The following is an 8,951-nucleotide window of genomic DNA, read 5'->3' as shown; positions in this document are numbered from 1 at the left end:
GTTGACTTTATTTATCCAATGATGATTTTATCTGCATCTTTCCACAGGCTTGACATGGACCACAACGTTGATAACACAACAGAGATACTGTGGGAATGGTTAAAGAATGTTCAGCGAGCCGACCACGATGTGGAGTGGAGGACACTGGATAATCCCAACTGAGTCGTCTGCTTTGCACAGCCATCTCACTCAATGCTTGTTCCCTCCTTTAAATCTTTACAGCCATATTTTAGATGACTTCCAAATATTTTCAGAAATCTCATTCACCAAGGCAATTGATGCAAGAAAATGTGCCTTTAAAATGGAACAAGAGAAATTAAATGTCTTCATCCGATAAAGTGTTGGCTGAGCTTTATTTTAACACTCTGAGGTAGATCACATCAGCACTGTGCCACAAGCCTGCAACATCATCATGACAAAAGTGTCTTTCCAGCCTCTTTTCCTCCTCAAATATCGATCAGGAAAGTCAAACAGCCTTTTTAATGAAGGCAGGGTAGCTGTAAGGTTTATTTTGTCAGACACTATTTGATTTTACAGCTGCCCAGCGCTTTGCTTCAGTGCTCAGCCGGTTTAAATGTTCCCACGTGACCGGCCACTAACGGTCACTTCAAGGGCCCGACCACGTGACTGAGAGGGAGGCTTCCCAGAGCCGGAGCCGCAGACGTGTTCAGTGTCAGTCGTTTAGGCTGAGCAACTGGGCACAATATTCATTCAGAATATCAGGAGGTCAGTGAGGGCTCAAAGCCCACAGTCAGATCGAATGAGAGTCAGCAGAGTGGACAGAAAAGGCCATGGCAAGTATTTTGATTGAAGTTTTCAGTGGAATCTTTGTGGGCCCGGAGGAGCAGAACCTCTGCCAAATACTAATCCGGTGATAAAATCATCGGGCCCGGAGTGAGGAGATTCCTGGCTGTCCCTCCGGTTAAACTCAGGGCTTGAAAGTTCTAGAAGGGATGTGTTATGTGTAGGAAATGATAACATAGTCTCTATCACAAGGCTCTCAGTAGAATTTACTTACAGCTCTTATGTCATTTACAATATTGACTCAGTTTTTGACGCTCATCACCTCTACAGTAAGACCTTTATTCTATAGATAATGCACAACTTCACTTCCACTCCAGTGAAATGTCATGACAAGCACTGCTCCTCTGAATCCTCTATTCTATAAAGACCTATCTGACCTGGATTATATTGGAACATCAAGAAGATGTAGCAACGGTTGTAAAGCAATGGGAAAATGTCAGGGAGGGAAACAAGTTGCAAACCTGTTTAAACATTCATCTGAGTTTATTTTCAAAGAGTGACAGCTCAAAACTCTCCATATTTATAAACTAAAATGAAAGCTCATCGCTGCTAATGGATGGCACTTGGCAACTTGTGCATCGGTTCGAGGCTCCTGCTTGAAGTGATAGAAAATAAAGATGTATTCTGCAAGTTTCACAGAACAGCTCCAGTATTTTGTACAGGCTGTTTATTCATGTTGCTTATCGTACTGTCCTCCTCATCCATGTGCTCCTGGCTCACACTGGCCAGAAATTTGGTTCCATAGTGCCTGTAGTTTTCACACTACAGGGTCTGTTTTGCTGCCAAACAAGTGACCACGACCCATGCTCACCTCTGGCACAGCCTCTTCCAGAAACCATTTTGATGAGGGCAATAGCGTGTGCGTTAGAAGCATGCACCACAAGTATGGAGAGTAGGCAGATCATGACGTCAGTCAGTGTGTGATGCTGATTTGACACCAGCGCTGCCATTTCCAACCTCGCTGCTTGGCGGAATGCCCTGTCTTAAACACACAGCTGAATATGTGTTTAGCAGCAGGAAGGAATCTCCCATCAGCTCTGTTTAAAGTGATTGTCACCTATGCTCAGGTTAGTTACTGACTGATTTCTACTGGCTCTGTCTGAGTTTGTAGAGGTGAGTTTTTACTGCCATTTAAAGTTGGTGAAGTCGACGGGGACTGGTGTTGCACGTGGTGAAGGTCTTGGTTCTGACTTCAAGGGTTCTGATCAGACCACTGGCTCCCGGTCATGGGTTCAGTAAGTTTCCATCCTCCTTGGTCTGCAGCATGACTGGGAGAATGAGCAGAGGCAACATGGAGGAAGACAAGCTGCTGCAAGAGGGCAGAGGAGGAGGGGGAAGAAGGGCTCTCAGTAGGAGGCCTTATCAACCTGGGGTCTTCTGGAAGCATTTTTCTTACTTCAACCTCAGCCAGGATCAGTGTGTGTGATGTCTCTGCTTTACAAAGGAGGTGCTCACGGAAGTCTGCCACCTCTTGCAACCAGACCTGCAGCCTCAGAGCAGGACAAGAATGGTGCTGTTAGTGGCTTTGAAGGTGACCATGGCCCTGAATTTCATTGTGTGAGGATACTTTCAGACTGAAGCAGGCAGCATTTCTTAACATCTCCCAGTTTGGCTGTTGGTTGCTGCAGGAGTGAAGTGATGGACACTCTTTATATCAGGAGAGGGGAGTACATTACATTGTCTCTGACCAGAGAGAAGCAGCGAAGCATGCACATAGCTTCACCAGGATAGCTGGGATCCCTATGGTGCAGGTGCCATTTATTGCACACACATTGCTTTGTGAGTGTCGTGTCGAAATGCAGAGATGAACCACAATCATAAAGGGTTCCACTTTCTGAATGTGCAGTTGGGATGCAACCATGCTCAGTAGATCATGTTGGTAAATAGCTGGTATCCTGGCAGCAGTTAAGATGTCTTTATTCTGTGCCAAACTGCTGAGCCACCATGTCAAACCAGAGGATGGCTGCTGGGCCATCAGGGCTATCCACTGACCACCTGGGTTATGCCATTGGTGTGCGTCCCATGCACACGTAAAATCATCGAAGTTTAAGGCACAGAAAGAGGCCACTTGGCCCATCGTCTTTGTGCCGGCCGAAAAACAATCCACCTATTCTAATCCCACCTTCCAACGTTTGGTCCGTAGCCCTGCAGATTACTGCACTTGAGGTGTATATCCAGACTCCTTTTGAGTCTATCCTCCTCGCTATCTACCACATGGCAAATCTTTGTGTCGTCTGCAAACTTCTTGATTATGCCCCCTATCTTCACGTTCAAATTATTAATAGACACAAAAAGCAGGGGACCCAGTCCTGAGCCCTGCGGAACATCACTGGAAACAGCCCTCAGTACCTAAAACATGTCAATAATTACCCTTTGTTTCCTGCCACTGTACCAATTTGGTATCCACCTTGTTGCATTTCCCTGGATCCCATAGGACTTTATTTTTTTAACCAGTCTGCCATGTGGGACCTTGTCAAAAGCCTTGCTAAAATCCATGTAGACCACACCAGCTGCAGCACCCTTATCTATCTTCCTTGTTACTACTTCAAAAAATTTGATCAAGTTGGTCAAACAAGATCTTCCCTTAACAAATCCATGCTGATTATCCTTGGTTAATTTGTGCCCCTCTAAGTGACAGTTTATCCTGCCTCTCAGAATACATTCCAATGGTTTTCCCACTGCTGAGGTTAGACTGACTGGCTGTAAGTATTCAGTCTATCCTTGTCTCCGTTTTTAAATGGAGGTACAACGTTAGCAGTTCTCCAATTCTCCGACGCGACATCTGTATCTAGTGAGGACTGGAAAATGATGGTCAAGCCTTCTACTATTTCCTCTCTTGCTTCTTTTCACAGCCTAGAGTACATTTTATCTGGACCTGGTGATTTATCAACTTTCAAGGATGCTAATCCCATTAATTCTTCCTCTCTCCCTCGGTTTATCATATCCAATACTTCACACTCCTCCTCAACTGCAATATCTGCATCGTCCCCCTCTTTTGTGAAGACAGACGCAAAGTATTCATTAAGAACCATACCAACATTTTCTGCCCCTACGCATAGGTTACCTTTTTGGTCTTTTATGGGTCCTACTCTCTCCTTAGTTATCCTCTTACCCATAATGTATTGATAAATTATCTTTGGGTTCACCTTGATTTTGCTTGCCAATATTCTTTCGTGCCCTTGCTTTGCTTTCCTAATTTCCTTTTTGATTTCACCCCTCCGCTTTCTGTACTTCTCTTGCCTTTCTATAGTATTGAGTTCTCGGTGTCGGACATAAGCTTTCCTTTTCTGCCTTATTATACCCTGTAAGCCCCTTGACATCCATAGGGCTCTAGTTTTAGCCGTCTCATCCTTTTTTCTTTGTGGTAACATGTTTACTCTGAACCCCTTGAATCTCCCCTTTGAATGCTTCCCACTGTTCTGACACTAATTTACCTTCAAGTAGCTGTTTCCAGTCCACTTTCACAAAATCACTCCTCAGTTTAGTAAAATTGTCCTTTCCCCAATTGAGAACTCTAACTCCTCTTCTTTCTCTGTCCTTTTCCATAGTTATAAAACTGACTGAATTATGATCACTACCACCAAAATGCTCTCCCACTGCCACCCCTTCCACCTGCCCATCTTCATATCCCAAAACTAAGTCTAAAACTGCGCCCTCTCTTGTTGGACTTGCTACACACTGGACAAAAAAGGTTCTCCTGAATGCACCTCAAGAATTCTGCTCCCTCAATTCCTTTCACAGTAAAACTATCCCAGTTAATATTGGGGTAGTTAAAATCCCCTACTATTACTGCCCTATTGTTCTTGCATTTCTCAGAGACTTGCCTGCATATCTGCTCTTGTATCTCCCTCTGACTGTTTGGGGGTCTATAGTTCCATTCCAGCAGTATGATTGCCCTGTTTTTGTTCCTCAGCTGAATCCATATGGCTTCATTTGATGAACCTTCCAACATATCATCCCTCCTCACAGCTGTAATAGTTTCCTTGACCAAAATTGATACTTCTCTCCTTTCTTATTCCTCCTCCCCATTGCACCTGAAAATCCTGTAACCAGGCTCGTTGAAATGCCATTCCTGTCCCTCCTTAAGCCATGCTTCTGTCTTCCTTTCTTTGGCCTCATTATCTCGAGAGACAATGGATAAGCGCCTGGAGGTGGTCAGTGGGCTCTCCCCTTGCACCTCTGTCTTTTTTCCTGCCAACTACTAAGTCTCTTCGACTCGCCACACTTTCGCCCCGTCTTTATGGCTGCCCGCCAGCTCTGGCGAATGCTGGCAACTGATTCCCACGACTTGTGATCAATGTCATAGGATTTCATGTCGCGTTTGCAGACGTCTTGAAAGCGGAGACATGGACGGCCGGTGGGTCTGAAACCAGTGGTGAGCTCGCTGTACAATGTGTCTTTGGGGATCCTGCCATCTTCCATGCGGCTCACATGGCCAAGCCATCTCAAGCGCCGCTGACTCAGTAGTGTGAAGAAGCTGGGGATGTTGGCCGCCTCGAGGACTTCTGTGTTGGAGATACGGTCCTGCCACCTGATGCCAAGTATTCTCCGGAGGCAGCGAAGATGGAATGAGTTGAGATGTCGCTCTTGGCTGACATACGTTGTCCAGACCTCGCTGCTGTAGAGCAAGGTACTGAGGACACAGGCCTGATACACTCGGACTTTTGTGTTCCGTGTCAGTGTGCCATTTTCCCACACTCTCTTGGCCATTCTGGACATAGCAGTGGAAGCCTTTCCCATGGGCTTGTTGATTTCTGCATCTAGAGACAGGTTACTGGTGATAGTTGAGCCTAGGTAGGTGAACTCTTGAACCACTCCCAGAGCGTGGTCGCCAATATTGATGGATGGAGCATTTCTGACGTCCTGCCCCATGATGTTCGTTTTCTTGAGGCTGATGGTTAGGCCAAATTCATTGCAGGCAGCCGCAAACCTGTCGATGAGACTCTGCAGGCACTCTTCAGTGTGAGATGTTAAAGCAGCATCGTCAGCAAAGAGGAGTTCCCTGATGAGGACTTTCCGTACTTTGGACTTCGCTGTTAGACAGGCAAGGTTGAACAACCTGCCCCCTGATCTTGTGTGGAGGAAAATTCCTTCTTCAAAAGACTTGAACGCATGTGAAAGCAGCAGGGAGAAGAAAATCCCAAAAAGTGTGGGTGCAAGAACGCAGCCCTGTTTCACGTCACTCAGGATAGGAAAGGGCTCCGATGAGGAGTCACCATGTTGAATTGTGCCTTTCATATTGTCATGGAATAAGGTGATGATACTTCGTAGCTTTGGTGGGCATCCAATCTTTTCTAGTAGTCTGAAGACACCACGTCTGCTGACGAGGTCAAAGGCTTTGGTGAGATCAGTGAAAGCAATGTAGAGGGGCATCTGTTGTTCACGGCATTTCTCCTGTATCTGATGAAGGGAGAACAGCATGTCAACGGTCGATCTCTCTGCACGAAAGTCACACTGTGCCTCAGGGTAGATGCGCTCGGCCAGCTTCTGGAGCCTGTTTAGAGCGACTCGAGCAAAGACTTTCCCCACTATGCTGAGCAGGGAGATTCCACGGTAGTTGCTGCAGTCACCGCGATCACCTTTGTTTTTATAGAGGGTGATGATATTGGCATCGCGCATGTCCTGGGGTACTGCTCCCTCGTCCCAGCATAGGCATAGCAGTTTCTGTAATAGCTAGGATATCTTACTACCATGTGTTTATCTGTGCCATCAGCTTTATTTTCTATACTGCTTGCATTAAAATAGATACCCCTGAGCACTGCAAAACTCTTTTTTATTTTCTCACCTTTGTTTCCTCTGTCTTCCAGACTCGTCCATTAATTTTCAGCCTTCATTTCTGATTTTGTCCCAGTTGAGTCTACCCTCAGGTCCCCATTCCCCTGCCAAACTAGTTTAAACCCACCCCAACATGACTAGCAAAACATCCCTCAAGGAACTCCGTCCCGGCTCTTTTCAGGTGCAACCCCTCCGGCATGTTCAGGTCCCATCTTTCCCCAGAGCCGGTCCCAATGTCCCAGGAATCTAAAACCCTCCCTCATGCAGCATCTCTCCAGCCACACATTCATTTGTCTTATCCTTCTATTCTGTACTCACTTATGCATGGCACTGGGAGTAATCCGGAGATTATTACTTTTGCGGTCCAGTTTTCTAATTTCTTATCTAGCTCCCTAAATTCTGACTGCAGGACCACATCCCTTTTTCTACCTATGTTGTTGGTTCCAATGTGGAGCATGACGGCTGGCTGTTCCCCCTCCCCCTTCAGGATGCCCTGCAGCCGCTCAGTGACATCCTTGACCTTGGCACAAGGGAGGCAACAACCCATCCTGGATTCACGTCTGCGGCTCCAGAAACGTCTGTCTGTTCCCCTGTCTATTGAATCACCTATCACTATGGGCAGCCTGCATATAAAGAAAAGCCATGTTTGCTATCTGAAACGTCATAAAGTGATTGGGTTCTTCAAGAAGTGGCTCCGCTGCCTGGACCACTTTGGAGGAGCCCTCGTTGTAGCATGTGTCACGATTAGTCATGGTCTGCTGTATCCTGTACAACCTCAACATCATGAGGGCACAGCCCTTTCCACCAGGGATCAGGCGAGCGACTGAGGAGGAGGAAGGCAGGAGGCAAACACATCCCCTTTCCAGCCAGGCTGTCTGTTATCACCTCATGGACTGAGGTACCAGTGAGCATAATCCCAATTCCCCATTCACCAACACTCCCACACCTTAGTGACCATCTGTGTCCTCTTGGAAGCAATGAGGAAATAAAAGCCACCACAGAACCATTGCAAACTGACCTTATCAAGCAAAACATCTAATATTCCAAACAAAAGTCAAGTGATCACCCTTGTGCATTCCTTTGGTGCCTGTATTGCAGGTGCTTAGACTGTCCCAGTGCTCCTATGCAGTGCTCCCAATGTGGCTGCAACCTTGACTGGGGGAGACTGCAGATGGCCTTGGAGGACACTCTCGAGTATCTGAATCTAGAAGGCCCAGTTTCACACTGCACTATCTCAGTATGGGAAGTGGCAATCTGGGCTGGCTGACGGACAGGCAACAGCAAGGGCACTGGTGGAGTGTCAATGGTGAAAAGACATACATACGTACAAAGGAACATACATGAAATTAGGAGCAGAAGTAGGTCATTTGATAAGATCATGGCTGATTGAATGTGGCCACACCTCTGCTTTCCTGTCTGCCCTTCATAACACTTGCCTCCTTTGTCTATCAAAAATCTATCTAACTTTATCCTGAATATATTCAATGACCCTGCCTGAACTGCTCTCTGAAGAAGTGAATTCCACGGATTAACAACCCTCAGAGAAAAAAATTCACCTCACCCCCATCTTAAATGGGAGATCCCTTATATTTTTAGCAGTTTGAGTATCTGAAGCCATGATAGGTGCTATATAAACATGGATTCTTCTTCAATAAAACCTGGGGCTGAAACAAACTAGAAGTTAAAAAAGGGCCATTATTGAAAATTGCATGACCATGAACCATTTCGGCCTCCTGAATTCCCCAGCATCATAGATGCCAGTCTTTAACCAATTTGATTCACTCCACGGGATATGAAGAAATGGCTGCAGGCGCTGGATACTGCAAAGGCTATGGGCCCTGACAACATTCCAGCAATAGTACTGAAGACCTGAACTCCAGAACTTGCCGCGCCCCCAGCCAAACTTTTCCAGTACGGCTACAACACTGGCATCTACCTGGCAATGTGGAAAATTGCCCACGTATGTCCTATACACAAAACACAGGAGGAGGAACCCGGCCAATTACCATCTCATCAGTCAAGCGACGGAAGGTGTCGTCGGTAGTGCTTTCAAGCGGCACTTGCTTCGCAATAACCTGCTCAGTGATGCTCAGTTTGGGTTCCGCCAGGACCACTCGGCTCCAGACCTCATTACAGCCTTGGTTCAAACATGGACGAAAGAACTGAACACGAGGTGAGGTGAGAGTGACTGCCCTTGACATCAAGGCAGCATTTGACCGAGTATGGCATCAAGGAGCCCTAACAAAACTGAAGACAATGGGAATCGGGTGGGGGGAAAGCTCTTGGCTGGTTGGTGTCATACCTAGCATGAAAGAAGATGGTTATTGGATGATCATTTCATCTCAGCTCCATAACAAGACTGCAGGAGTTCC

At 46.4% G+C, this 8,951-nt stretch overlaps 1 long non-coding RNA gene across 1 annotated transcript in view; it reads left to right on the top strand.

Annotated features, from left to right (window-relative positions):
• The first annotated feature begins 470 nt into the window (after window positions 1-470).
• The window catches only part of LOC137373140 (uncharacterized), a 34,847-nt gene continuing 26,366 nt past the window's right edge, over window positions 471-8,951 (top strand). The window contains exon 1 of the long non-coding RNA XR_010975607.1: window positions 471-794. This is a non-coding gene — a long non-coding RNA (uncharacterized lncRNA). The remainder of the gene's footprint in view (window positions 795-8,951) is intronic.

This window comes from Heterodontus francisci, chromosome 8, assembly GCF_036365525.1.
Source record: "Heterodontus francisci isolate sHetFra1 chromosome 8, sHetFra1.hap1, whole genome shotgun sequence".
Lineage (NCBI taxonomy): Eukaryota > Metazoa > Chordata > Chondrichthyes > Heterodontiformes > Heterodontidae > Heterodontus > Heterodontus francisci.
This window is presented reverse-complemented; position numbering and strand designations above follow the sequence as displayed.